This window comes from Lynx canadensis, chromosome D1, assembly GCF_007474595.2.
Source record: "Lynx canadensis isolate LIC74 chromosome D1, mLynCan4.pri.v2, whole genome shotgun sequence".
NCBI lineage: Eukaryota > Metazoa > Chordata > Mammalia > Carnivora > Felidae > Lynx > Lynx canadensis.
Window position 1 is genome coordinate 23,467,947 of NC_044312.2, and position 14,778 is coordinate 23,482,724.

At 53.0% G+C, this 14,778-nt stretch overlaps 1 protein-coding gene across 3 annotated transcripts in view; it reads right to left on the reverse strand.

Annotated features, from left to right (window-relative positions):
• The window catches only part of KIRREL3 (kirre like nephrin family adhesion molecule 3), a 548,879-nt gene that overhangs the window by 137,352 nt on the left and 396,749 nt on the right, over positions 1–14,778 (reverse strand). The window contains exon 1 of one of the 3 annotated variants that reach the window (XM_032595026.1): positions 7,851–7,855. The exons of the other annotated variants lie outside the window; for them this stretch is intronic. The gene's annotated coding sequence lies outside the window, so the exon portion shown is untranslated. Of the gene's footprint in view, positions 1–7,850; positions 7,856–14,778 lie in introns of those variants that run through there. 3 annotated transcript variants of the gene reach the window in all.

Sequence of the window (14,778 nt, forward strand, 5' to 3'; positions counted from 1 at the left end):
TAACACACCCCCCGGGGTTTGTTGTCTTCCGTGCACCTGCTGGATTCAAGCTCTCCTTGAACCCTCACGACACCCGAGATATTCTTGGAGGCGGGCACAAGGACCAGAGAGGTTCTGAGAGTTGCCAGAAGTCACCCAGCTGGTAACGGCAGAGTTGGGATCTGAACACAAGGCTTGGGACAAAATCAAGCCCTCTCATCTTCCCCAGAGCCCCAGATCCAAGCTGGCAGAGCCCAGCAACAAAAACCAGAGCACCTTTCTTCTCTGTAATGCTAACCTTTTGGCAGTGAGGGGGGGCAAAGGAGAGCCTGAGAGCTTTGATTAGGAATCAACCCCAAACAGATCCACGGGAGTGATTCTGAAACACCAGCCATCACTTAATAAGAACATGAGAGTTTACTCCCCACAAGGCTATCCCAGTGAGAGGCTGATTGCCATCAGGCATGCAGGGGACTGCACAGGCCTTGCACATCGATAGCTGAGTCCCAGAGACGGGACCCCATTTGAAGAGAGGACGAGGATGCCTGGGATAGTATGAAAAAGAGAGAATGCATCTGCTCCCATATTATGGTGAGAGAATGGGAAGGAATTCCAGACTCCAGCTCACACCTTAGACAAATCTCCCCTGTAGAGAAAATGGTACGTATTCACCACCATTCACCATCTTCTCCCTTGCCCACCTGCGCCTACCAACCTGCTAGTTGGATCATTTGTGGGCCATTAAATATTTCTCAGAGCAGGGATGGGCGGTATCACCGAAGACCTGTATCCACACCGACCACTCCTGGTCTGTTCTGGAGCAAGGAACTCACAAGGTTTTAGTGCATGTGGCCAGTGGCAGCCCACGTGTGTCTGTGACCAGTCTGTCCATAAGAAACCATGAGGGACCTTGACTCAGGCTCTGTCCTGACCACAGAGGATGGCACAGCCACATGAAGGAAGTTGGTGGCCCAGGCCCAAACTATGGAAGGATGTGTACCTCTTGTTAGTTTGGAGAAGGTTCTCTGGTTGGAGGACACAGTGAGGTAACCTGGTCTAAGACAAGGAGAGCCTTTAAACCGAGGGATTTGGGGAGCAGATTGTCCACAGCTGTTCTGACTTACGGATCTTGGATGGGACAGCCAGGTCCTCCCCTGGCTCCTGAGGCTAAGAGAAGCCAGTCAAGGAAGCTTGGACCACTGGGTCCATCCCTCTTGGGACTTCTCACACAGTAGTGTAGCCTTTGATCGGAGGTATCCGCTTCATTTCCTCAGTCTGTGAAGTGGAGATCTCTTGGGCTGTGGTGAGGACTGGGGGATAATTTATGCAAAGAGCTGGAAGGTAAAGGTGAGGACAGGTGTGTTCCTATGACCTGTTCAAACATATGGAACGAAGGCTGGACATATTGTAAACAACTCCACAAAGAGGCGTTAGAAAAATAACAACGTAATATATTATTATAAAAAGCACGGGTGTGCTGCAAGTCAGAACAAGAATAAAATAAGCCTGCAGTTTAGCCTGAGGGCTCTGGTTCTGAATAGAGGCTCTTATACCGTTGTAAAGACGATGTCCACAGCCGCTTGGGGGACAGCTACGCTCAGCTCTCTGGAAAGGGGCTGGCTCATGATGATCCTCCAGGGCCCTATCACCCATGGCTTGCATGGTAATGTAGGGCTACAGCTGGTGCTTTGTAGGATCAGAGAAGCCAAGGGGCCTGAAAATGGTCATCGTCAACCTTGCCAGCAGCTATTGAGTAACTGCAGAGTGAGCACAGGGCACGTGCTGGGCACTGGGGTAGAAAGAAGGTTAAGGTCCACCCTTGGGGTCTTATAAACCAGCCAAGGAATTAGAACAAACCTGGAGGAAGACCCAGATAAAGGTCCTCTCGTGACCGGTTCAGTTCAAGCAGGTGATGGAAGGTTCTAACCTGGCACAGCTCAGACCCACATGGAATGTGGCACCCAGCTCTGTAAGCCATTCTTCGAGGGGCGCAGGGCAGACCCAGCAGCACCCAGAGGCTGGTGCCAGGCCAGCAAGTGTCTGTAAGTCTTGCCACAAGGGGCACAGGTGAAGAGTTGGGGTGTGCAAGTAGGAAAGAGAAAAGACTGACTGTGGGGCTTTAGGGCAATGAGTTTGGACCAGGCGGTGGGGACTATAAGGAGGCAGGTTTCATTTCAGTAAAAAAAAAGAAGTTATCTTCAGTGCAAGGTGCTAGGATCTCTTCGCAAGGACTAAGGTCAGACTGGAGCCCAGGGAATGTATACCATTGTCCCATCCTGGGGTGTCGGCTGCAGCCAGTGGAGTAGTGATCTCGTGCCAGCTGGAATCTGGTTCCCATCTGCATTCGGTGAGGTCACACTGGCAGCCTCAAACTGGCCATGGTGAGTATTTCCACCAAGGAGTAGGACAAGGCTGCTGTGAAGGCTTGTCCCCTGCACGCTCTCCTTCCCGAGGGCTGGGTTACCAGCGCACCCCTGGCTGAGCTTTAACATCTGAAGAGGGGTCTGTTTACCCTGGTTCCGGCTTCCAGGTCTTTCAGACGTGACTGAGGGCCTCCACCTGTGATTTCTGCTTCCTGTCCTGTGAGTCACCATCCCTCCATGTCTCATCCTGTTTTTGCTGATGACTTGCTGAGCTGAAGCTGCTGACTGGATGGCCACGATGGCTCATGTGGTTCCCTCCCTCACCTCCTGGCAGGACTGCCACTCCACCATTCCGGAAAGGTCACGACTGACGTGCCTTTAGGATCTTCAGAGGGGGCAAACTCACAACCTCTGCATGGGTAGCATCTGCTAATGGCAGCAAGTTCTTCCAGATGCTTCTGCAGAGACCCCCTGCTGCACTCTTCAGCAAATGCTTGGAACAGTGGGAAGAGGGATTTCTTCCTACATCCATCGCTACCAGGGAGGGTATCGGTAAGAAGCTGGGTGTGAGATCCTGAAGGGAAGGATTTACCACCGTAAGGTCCCCTGCCCCGGGCGGTGTGACAAAACAGCCATCATGTATTGCCAGGCATGGTACTTCATATAAATTATCTCAGTTAATTCTTACACCAGTCCTGGGAAGAGGCACCATGATGGTCTTGGTTGTGCAGTTGAGGAAACTGGGGCTCGGGAAGGTTAAATACTTCACCAATGGCAGCTCAGCTATAGAGCAGCAGAGCCGAGACCTGAATCTGGTCTGAGTCCTATCAGATCCTGGTGCCCCGCCCACTCCCCCCAGGTATAGGACTTCACCACTCACAAATCCAAATCTCCTGTCTACACCGTGGGGGTGAGGATGTGGGCAGCTCTGAGTGTCTGTCCAGTGTTCCCTGAGGAACCTTCTGTGTGGTGCGTGGAATGACGTGTCAGAGGGTGCCGAGTCAGCGTGCTATCACCCAAGTCCCTCTCTGCTATGGACAGAGAGGCAGCAGAAGCCGGAAGCTTTGGGGGCCGGCCACCGGGCCCTGGTTGCCCCTCTTCTCTGTGCTCCCTGCCAGAGTTGAGCCATGGCATCTGCAGGGACCGAGCTCCACGTCAGACATCAGCGATCCTGTGCCCTGCTGGGAGCGTCCCTGCTTGGGGCAGATGCTGGCCTGATTTTCCTGGGAACTCGCCTCTGCTCTAATTAACTGGGTGAACTTGGGTGAGTCACCTGCGCTTTCTGGGACTCAATTTCCTCACTTAGGAAATAGAGAGTCTGAACTAGGGCAGGAGACTTAACCTGGTGTCTGGGGACCTCTAGGGGACCTCAATCAGGGCATCTCATACCCTCCTGAATTTGCATACAAAACTGAGTGTGTATACATTTTTCTAGGAGAGAACCATGACTTTTGTGTATTCTCAGAGGGGATGATGCTTTCCCACCAAGAACTAATAGCCTCTCACCAAAAAGATCGCTAAGGTCCCCTTAGCTTTTGGATTTGTTGGGCCTGAGAGGCCCCCTTCCTTGATGACTGCGGCTTAGAAATAATGCTGCCTGTAGGGGACTGAGGGCCACGGGAGGACTCCTACTACTTTTTACCAAAGCATTTTTCCCCTGTGTGTCGGGAGCTCTGTGGGACGAGGTGTAACTTCTGTTTCAGCCCCTGGCACCACACAAAGGCTGTACTGTCACCTGGGGACACTTAGTTCACGCAGGCCCAGACTTCCCTGGGGCTCAGCTGGGAATGTTCCCCTTTCCTGAGGGCTGGGGAGGAACCACGGTTCTGCAAGCCAGCATCTGAGGCCCGGAAGGGTGAGTCCATAGGTATTTCAAGCACTGCCCGTGTAGCCAGCCTATTCAGTTCTTACACTGTTTGCACTAGATTAACCCACGTTTCTTTGTGTATTTTCTTACGCCTCTGGTCTTGTGTACATATCTGATCTGGTGCATTAGTCAGAAATGTCATAGAATGTTAGAACTGGAAGGGAACTTAGAAATCACCCCATTCAACCAGGGACCAAGGAAGAAACTAACCGTCAGAGGAGTGAGGTCATCTCCCAGAGCCACCAGTGGCAGAGCCACGTCCTTCCCCTTTCCCATCCTGGGGGCGCCCTGACCGGCAGGGATGACTGCCCAGCACCTTCCCCAGTCTTGTGGCCTGACCGGCCCTCTGCCCGACCGCAGGGCCGGTCACGGTGCGCAGGCCTGAGAATGTGCCCTGCTGATTCCAGTTCTGGGCCTGGGACCTGGCCATTCTTCTGCCAGAGACTCAAACACCTCATTCCACTCCTAGCTCAAGACCCCCCGTAGGGAAACACCCTCTCCACGTGGCCTTCTCCCACTCAGCCCTGCAGGTGGGCACCCCCTCCCTTGGACACCGCATGCCTCACACATCCCTTTGCTATGGGACTTCCTATGGAGGAGACAATGGCTCCAGCCTTGTGGCTGTGAGGTGGGGATGAGCTCAACGGATCCTTGCATCACTGTCACCTCGCACAGAGCCTGGCGCACAGCAGGCACTCAATAAATGCTTGCATGGGGTGAGTGATTTAACAGACGGGAAAATCTGCCCCTACGTCCTGACAGATCGCCAACTGATTTGGCACCCGAGTTCCCTTCCAAACCTTGGGGGCCAAGGTGAGGGCACAGACCTGAGAGTTCTTCTGGTGGTTTGAGAACCGGACTCGGTACGTCTTCTGTTTTTCGCCGGCCTTTTTCACTTTTGCAGAAATGTGCTGTAAGTCAGCCTCATGTGGTTAGTCATTCAGGTTCATATCGTTGATGGTTTTTTTTTTTTTTTTTCCTGTTCATCATTCACTGACTCAGTCACTCGTTCAGTATTTGTTGAGAGCTCACTAGGCATCGGTTCTGGTCGCTATGGATACCGTGCGACCAAGACAGACAATTTTTGCTTCCCCGAGCTTCTGTTTTAGACAGCATCTATTTAGTCCCTTTCCCTTGCACATCACTTAGTGCTAGGAAGTGTCACATCACTTGGACAAGTCACCGGGCCTCAGCATCTCCATCTACAACCTGCTGTCACTGGAGCCCAACGCGAGCCGGCAGCGGGCGTCAGGCGCCACAGCTCGGCGCGCACGTGGCTGGGGCTGGCGCTCCTGGCTGTTCTGACTGTGGCTGCACGGGCTCCTGGGAGCCAGCTGATGTGCTTCCTGTCTTCCCTCGTGCTTTGTTTCTGGAGGCACATCGAGAGGGCCCTTTCTAATCAGCTCAGGAGCAGGACACTTCGGAGCTACCCTGTGCTAGGCCGCTGTTACACACGGCGATGCCATTCACCGTGTGACTGGAGAGGGGGCGGTCAGGCTCCTATTTCTCAGACGGGAAAACTAAGGCACAGGGCGGCTAACGGGCTGGCTCACAGTCCCTGAGCACATCGTTGGCCGTGGCACAGGCTGAGAACCCAAACCCACAGCTTTCCTGCCGATCCCACTGAATCTCCCAGTGGGCATTTCCCCACATGGCGAGACAGCTCTGCTGGAGTGGAAGGAAGAGAGAACTAGAAAGTCACAAAGTCCTCTTTCAACAAAGGCCTCAGCAACGTGTTTGTCTTGGCGGTGTTTCATATCGACCCGGTGTGTGGCACATGGATTAAGTATGCAGTTGGGTGGTCTTTAAAGGATGAACATTTTCTCTGGGATCAATAAGCCAAGTGACTTTGGGTCTAAATTCATCAAAATGTCACCCGAGAGAAATTCAGTCTCTGGACTTCTGCACTCAGTCGGGTCGATGGCAGAGGGCAGAGGCAGAATGCAGGCAACACGGGTCTTTGGAAGGAGAAGTTCTGAGCATCTGTTGCACAGCGTGAGTCCAATAACCTGGAGGGGGAGTCCGACGTGGGGACCAGCATCCTGGAGACGGGTCATCCCTCCTCTGTTGTAGATTCCATCCTTGCCTTCAGCAAAAGTAGCTGAGGGAGAAGCTGAGTGGCGACACCCCAGTTCTGGATTCTTCACACAGAAAGGGCCTTTGAGGTCATTCAGACTCACCCTCAAGTCTGGTGCAGGATCCCCCTTTACGGCATCTCGGAGAGGTAGTCACATGGTTTCCCCCTGGATCCTTCTAGAGACGGGAGCCCATTACTTTACAAGGCTGGGCTTTTCATTTTTGGAGAGCTATGATAATTTAAAAGTTCTTTTATATTGAGCTTAAATATCCCCTCCTGCCCTGCGACTTTGACTCATTTGTCCTGACCTGCCCCACGGGGCTGCACCGAACCAGACCAATCCCTCTGCTACCCAACTACCCTACAGTTAAACAGTATTTTTTTTCTCCAAGAAAAACAACCCTTGGGAGTTTTTGGACCTGAGATGCTTGCAGCAGGAAAACACCCCCTTCACCCCTGCTTATCTGTACATTTAAGGACTTGTCTTCATTCACTGTTTTTTAAAAAAATTTTTTATGTTTATTTTTGGGGGGGGCAGGGGAGAGAGACAGAGCTCGAGCAGGGGAAGGGCAGAGAGAGAGAGGGAGACATAGAATCTGAGGCAGGCTCCAAGCTCTGAGCTGTCAGCAGAGCCCAACATGGGGCTCGAACCCCAAAACCACGAGATCATGACCTGAACCAAAGTCGGCCACTAAACTGACTGAGCCACCCAGGCACCCCCGTCTTCATTCACTCTTTAGCATCTCTCGAAGAAGGAGGAGGGCAAAATGGGAATCCCCCGGAGGAATCCTGGCCTCACATGTCCCAGGAAAGGGAAGATAGAGATCTGAATCTTGGATATGGAATTCCACATGGGCATGACTCCCACGTGTCTAATACAAGTGGGGGTGTGTATGCGCACATCGGAACAGGTGGGTGCGTGTGTCGCTGTGGGTGGATGTGTGGTGAGCAGGGAGTGTCTCACCTGTGTGAGAGTGTATGGGGTGCGTGGGTGAGCTTGTGTGCACACACACTGCTTGTGTGGGCCCTGGGGAGGGGCTGTAACGATGCTTCTGTGGCTTGGAATCTGCCTCTCCCCATGGAGAACTCTCTGAATGTGCTAGCAAACTGCTCCTGGCCAGTCAGTAGGCTTCTGCCCCTCTGACTCAGCACAAGTACTGTCTCTTCTGTCTCGAAGACCTATCCACAACCCTTGGAAATGTAAACGTTCCAGCCTCTCCTGTCACGGCAGGTCTGGGCTTACCAACCCCGAGGAGTCCACGAGCAAGTTTCGACCCCGTGAGACGTTTTTCCATACATTCTCTCATTTTATCTTCCCCACGCCTAGAGACAGGAATCACCACTTGACTTATGAAGACGCCGGGGATCAGCAAAGTGGCATGATGGTCTGAGGCTACACAGCTAGGGAGCAGTAGAACCAGATCAGGATCTAACCCGAAGCCGGCGCTCGGTCCCCCAAGACATGTCACTTTTATGAAGCTGGAGCCGGGGAAGGTCTAGGCCAGAGCTCACCAATGCCTCTGAAGGGCTCCCTCCCCACCGGCCGTCCATGGTCCTGGAAGACGAACAGGTAGAGACTAAACAAATGATGGTGGTGTGGCTTCTGGTGATTTCCCCCCAGAGCCCTTGGAATTTATCACTTGGGAGGGTAGTTAGTTCCCAAACACAGGTGAGTGTAAAATCCAATTTCTTAAATTCCACGTGGGGCCTGGGGAGCTCAGTCTCTGCTCTGTCAATTACGACGTCCTCAGGTACTCAGGACTGAATATCCTCATTTCCTTAAATCCTCCTGCTTGTTGCCTGAGCTTTTATCCCTCTGATCTGCTTATTAGATTTCTACTGGGCCTTTGCTCAGCAGAACACTCAGGGTCCCCAGGACCCACTCTCTCGCTTAACCAGTAACTTCTCTCATGAACCAGACAGGGCACAGGATGAAGCCGGAAGCTGGCAAGGGTCGGCGGGGAGAGCTGGAGAGAGGGACACGAGGGGCAGGGGCAGAAAACAGGGGAATGCGCATAGGAACCCATGCGACGTTGGCCCCACGGGGATGAGCGGGATGGCATTTGCGTCCTTCTCAACATCTGGACTTGTACCTGGATCTAGATGATGTTTGCAAGTTTCTGTCGCTGGTAACCTGGGGGCCCAAACACCCTCTCTGCTCCCATGCCCCCCACTGCTTTCTACCTCTGTTGTTAAGGTTATTTGTCTGCCTCGTCTGTCTGCCTGTCTCCTTGGATGACAAAGTCTTTAAAAACAGGTCACATCGTTTTTTTAATTCTGGTACATGTCACTGTGACTGTCCATAGGAATTTATATGCTGACCGGGCCAGACATTGTATGAAAGCATACGGATGCACTGGGCACATTTCAGCCCTCCAGGGCCCCCCACAGCTGGGGACATGGGATGCACACACAAAGGGCAACCAATAACCAACCGCTGTGCTCGTCTGGCCACGGAGCGTTTCATGGAGGAGGTGGGACTAGAGCTGGGCCGCACAGGATGCCAAGAACGGGCCGGGAGATGGGGGCGAGAGCATTCGAAGGGGGAGGAATGGCTTGGGCGAAGGTTCAGGCTGGGAACGGACAAGGGGGAGCACTGAGTGTGGCAGCAGGGCAAGGATCCGTATAGGGAAATCAAGAAAGGGAGGTTGAGGCAAACTGTGGAGGGCTGTGAATGGGGAAGGAGCCCAGAAGTCCCTCTCCTCCTGCGACAGAGAGTCTTTAGCTTGCCCAGACCAACCCCCCTGTGGTCCCAGGAATTTATGCACTGCCTTCCTGGTGAGTCGGGCCAGGCGGTTGGCATGGTGTCTGTGCACCCTGGACAAGCAGGGCCGCATGTAGCCCGAGACTGCTCTGCTGTCTTCCTCTCCGAGCCCAGCAAGCAAGAACCAGCCCTGGACTTTTCTGGTTTGAGGGACCCTCTGTCCGCCCTGACCACGGCCTGATCCATGAGTCTCCTCTTAAGCCAGGATTAAGTCTCAGAACGAGAGTAAGATACTGGTTCTTGCACAGGGGCGGCCTCTGGTGTGTTCTGATAAGGAAGGGAAAGATTCACCCGGGGAGAGAAGAGGGAAGGTGCTAGCAAGGCGACTCTTAACTGAGCACCTGTAACAGACCAGGCCTGGCCTCATGGCTCCCTGGTTATGTGAGGTACGGAGTCAGTCTCACTGCACAGATGGGGAAACAGAGACTCTTGGGAGTTAAGCACCCTACCCAAGGTCACACATCTAAGTGGCTGCCGATTCCAGAGCCAGGGTCCTTCCCTTTTCTTGGCCCTGGTCTGCCTGTGTGGTTTCTCTGGCTTTACTGGGTGATCTTGAGCAAATCAATGACCCTCTCTGGGCTTCAAGTTTCTCATCTCTCCAATGAGAGGGTGAACTCTCCACTGGCCGCCTGTTCCGATTAGAGACCAGGGGCCGCCTCCAGGATGGGCTGTTTGCTAGGTGGCTTGCACTTCTCCAGCAGTGCCCGTGACTGCCTTTCCCAGCCTTGCTAAGCCCTGGTGTGTGTTTCTGCTCTCAATGTTTTGTGAGAGTTGGTATCAGAACGCACTCCCCTGATGCTGCCGGAAGCAATAATCCAGACACGGTTGGAGGGTTTAGTAGAAATCCTCTGCTACAGCGGAAGCAAGCGAACCCGGCAAAGCAAGGATTTCGGCTAGATGCAAAATCTGCCCATTTACCTTCCAATTCTAGGCGGCTCAGCAGGGAAGGCTGAGACGCGGGCTGGCCCCCTCAGCTCCTGGTCTCCCCAAGGGAGGGAGTGAGAGCCGAACGCAGAGGTATCTGGATCTCCGCAGGCCTATAGTCCATGAGGACGGAAAGGGCAGGTCACCAAGTACTCCCCGTCTGCACTCAGATTCTATTGAGCGCTGGCTACACTGCTCCCTGCAGTCGCTCATTTTCCTATTAAGTCCTCACAGCACTGACCCAGAAGCGGGATTATCCTTAGTTTTGGTATGAGGCTCAGATGGCTTAAGTGGCTTGCCCAAAGTCACACAACCAGTAAATGACAGAGCAGAGAAGCGCTGCTCCTTACGGATGGGGATACCACTATCTGTTCTTGGGGGCCAGACCCTTCCATGTCTCCCCTAGTCTGATACCAGCCACACGTCATCATGGAAAATTAGCCAGACACATCTCTAGCCTGCTCCCCTGGCCCTACACCTCCTGTGTGCAATCGAAGCTTCCTCTGTCTGACTCACCAATCTATGGTCACAGACCCTCCTGCTGCCCTCAGCTGGTTATGGACTCCTTCAGAACGGAGGGGATGGCGTGGTTACTAGGGAAAATAACTCCTGCTCTAGGCTTGCCAGCAGCTCTAGGGCAATAAGTTATCTTTCCAAACTGAGGTCTTCCATTTTTGAGCCTCTGAAACCTCCAGAGTTGCTGAATGGCAGGTGCATCCCAGCACAGGACAGCCTGGATCATGGCTATTGTTGAGCTTCTTAATGGTGACCCCTGCACCAACCCCAATTGGTAATAACAGTCTTGTCCAGCGCCCCAGCCCCTAATGCCTAGCCTACTACTGGGAGTGGCTCTCTCACTCCCCATCTACGTATGTACATATATAGACGCGGAACGGATACACAGAGGAGCCTAGCATAATGAATAGAGCATGTGCTCTGGAGTTAGACTGACCTGGCTTCACATCCTGGCTCCCCCTGCTTGTCGGTTGTACAACCATAGGCAAGACATTGAACTCTTCTCTGTGTCCGCTTCCTTCTTTGTAAAATGGGAATAATGGTACCACCCACCTCAAAGAGCTGCTATGGGGGTAAAACGAGATCAAGCACTTAGCACAGTGCCTGGCACACAGCGGGGGCTCCATAAAAGGTGGTCCCTGCTGGGGCGCCTGGGTGGCGCAGTCGGTTAAGCGTCCGACTTCAGCCAGGTCACGATCTCGCGGTCCGGGAGTTCGAGCCCCGCGTCAGGCTCTGGGCTGATGGCTCAGAGCCTGGAGCCTGTTTCCGATTCTGTGTCTCCCTCTCTCTCTGCCCCTCCCCCGTTCATGCTCTGTCTCTCTCTGTCCCAAAAATAAATAAACATTGAAAAAAAAAATTAAAAAAAAAAAAAAAAGGTGGTCCCTGCTTACTAGCCTTGGCCCATGGAAAGGCCTGTCTTCTCAGTTTGGAGAATGACGGCTGAGGCTGCCCGGTGCAGGGTGCGGGGCGGCGGGGGGGCGGGGGGGGGGTTAGGGCTGCCTGTGTATGTGGTGGGGGGACCTCTGAGGAACCTACTGGTGACTGCAGCCTTTGAGAAGGCATTACAGGCCATTGTTTTAATCAATACTGTATTATTTCCTCTGTGGTATCTATCCCCATGTTTATCATGTGTAAATAGGGTTTTTCAATGATGCGATGTGTTAGCTTAATGTAGCTGACATTCAGCATGTAGAGTCTGGTGGCTGCCCCCTCAGGACCTCCTGGAAAATGAGATGCTGTATCCGCCACAAAGCCGTCCTCATGAGCGAAATCTGAGAAATACAAGTCAGTGGCCATCAGGGCACCCGGTGCATGATTGCAGGTGTGGACCAGGTGCTCAAGGGAGGAGAATAAATACTATCCATGCACCCTCGGAGCACGGTCCAGCTCCTGGACAGAGGGTGGTCATGGCTGGTGGCCCAGAAGTGGGGTGTTGGGGTTCCCATCTCTTTGCTATCCAGATGTAGATTCTGTAAAATACCCTACATGGTCTGGCCAACTCCTGTCCATGTTCTCCGTCACTGCCTGTCCTTGGAACTTGTCAGAGTTGCTCCTCATGCTGCTGGATTCTCAGATGATCCCCTCCTTCCTTCCCATCGCTTGGCCCACAGTGGGATGGCCTCAGTGGATGCAGTGGAAATGCATCTTGCGCACGTTTCTCTGGCTCGGCCCCAATCCCGTGAGCTTGGCCCAGCCTTGTTGTCCAGGCGGGCTGAGCAGAGCAAAGGTGGCTTTTCCAAGTTTTCTACGTGGGCCTAATTGTCCTCTCGCACCAGTACGCTCAGAGGAATGGCTGTTGGCCCTACCAGCCCCTCTCTTTCTGTCTCACTGGAGCGGGGTGGAGGAGGGGAGAGGGGTGCGTTAAGACTCGGGAAGAGCTTCCTCACCTTGACATCATCAAAGTTGCAGGTTAGATGCCGCCACCACACATGTGCCACAGCCAACAGGCCAGATCCCCAACAACGGCCATTTAACTCAACGAAGTCAGCTATCAGACGTCTCGGGATTCATTTGCATAGCTCTATGGAATGCACGGTAAAGGAGTTAACCTTTATCAAGACAGTCTGTGGAACGTTACCAACAGGAGGTACCTTTATCCCCTGTTTTCTTAACAGTGTTTGGAAGCAGAGGACCGGATAGGACAGCGCTTGATTTTCTACCTTCATGCCAAGTGGCAAAGAGGGCCCGAGGGAGGCTGCCTTTAAGAAATGCGAGTACAAAGGGATCTGTGTAGCACTTCACGCCTGTCTGTTCATCTGTCCTTGATGCTTGTCAAACTCTGGGGGTCCATCTAGCTAAAAGGTACTACATAAATGTAAATGGCCACCGTTATCATTAAGCTCCGTCTGTGTGCCTTAAACCTTCCGCACAAAACGTGTTTGGGGTTGGGCTTTGGCTTCCCTTCACTGCCTGAGAGATACAAAGGAGGTGTTTTTCTTGGCAAATAAATATGATATCATAAGCCCTGGCAGGATTCCAACTGAGTAATGGCCGTCTGCCTTCCTAATTCCCTCAGCAGCTTGGAACGGGAACATTATTCTTTACTTCCTCTCTTTAAAAACAAACTCTCTATTGGAGAGCATTACTCAGCCGCAGGATCCCTCCCCTGACGTGGCCGCGTTTCCAAGACGGGATGTGAAGGATGAGCTCAGATTACAGTGCACGTTTGGGAAAACACAGCAAGATGTTTGGCTCCGAAAAGGCACCTGAGGATCTTGAATCACAGAGGCCACTCTTCACGTGTCCTTGTTCATGAGGGACACAGAGCCAAAATCAATAAGAATCACATTGCTTAGTGCCGCCATGTTGCAGGTCTAAATCATTATGGAGTAACTGGGTAACTAGGTAATCCAACTGGAGCTGGATGCTCACGGCCAAGTACGAAGTTGTCTTGCTGAGCGCCCCCCGCCCCCGTTGTAACATGTGGCTGGGTGGGGGTCTGACGGCTTCTCTGCTCAAGGGGGTACGGCCACTTTAAAGCGTGTAACTCCCCTCATCCTTTGCTTGTCATTCAGTCTTTATAACAACACTCTGACACCGGTAGCCTTCATTTTATAAACCTGAAATTCAGGCTCAGAGAGATTAATCAGACACCCTGCTCAGAGTCACACACACTGTATTCAGCGGACTTGAGGCTGAACGAGGGTCTTTTGGCTTCAAATCCAGTTTTTATGATGGACATCAAGCCTCATCACCTTTTTTGGGCCGTGAGGACTTCAGTACTGCCACTTGCCCAGGCTGAAGTGGCTATTACAAGGTGGTGCAGGGGGGAGCCACTGGACCAGCACCTAGGTCTTGGGTTCACACCACCTGGCCACTGATCTGCTGGGGGCTCAGTGAGGTCACTTGGTTGGGCAAGGAGAACACCCGGCTGAGCTCACAATGTGGTCTTGAAGCAGCTGTACTGCAAAGGCCCCGGAAGTGTGTAAATGCTAGGGATTATCAATTCAGCCAATCAACATTTAGGGGCACCCGGGTGGCTCAGTCGGCTAAGCGTCCCAACTCTCAATTTCCGCCCAGATCGTGATCTCTCGGTTGTGAGGTCGAGCCCCACGCTGAGCCCCACGTTGGGCTCTGCGCTGACGGCATGGAGCCTGATTGAGATTCCGTCTCCCCCTCTCTCTCTGCCCCTCTCACACTTGTGTTCATTCTCTCTCTCTCTCTTTCAAAAATAAATAAATAAGCATTTTTTAAAAAGCCCATTTATTGAGCACCTGCTATGGCTAAGTGGAGGGACACACTTATGAACAAGACAGAGTCCCTGCCCTCAAGGAGTGGGTAGTTTAGCGGGAGAGATGGGTGGGCAGACAATTATAATACAGTGTGACGAACGCCCCAATGACAGAAGACGACGTGCAGGGAGAGTCGCTAACCAGACTTGGCACTTCTTAGGGAATGCTCACGGGGGACACGCCATCTAAGCTGAAACCCGAGGGACAAATAGGAGGCCAGCTGATCAAGACGGGGCTGCAGAGGGTTCCAGGCTGAGGAGACAGCACGTGCAAATGCAGAGGTCAGAAAGAGCGCGTTGTGTTCCAGGGATGGCACACCCAGTCCGGGCTGGAACAGATCTAGAGGGGGAGTGTTGGGGCGGTGGGCCAAGGGGTCAGCCGGGAGCAGGTAGCAGACCCTAGCCACCGGTCTTCTCCATCAGGCATGTGAGTTCTCGGGGCGACCATGTCTCCCAAACCACAGCGACTCCCTCACACCAACCCCCTAGCCTTCAGGGTCTTCATTTTGCTTTGGACTCATCAGCTTTTAATTGTAATGCGAAGGGGGAGCCAGAAGT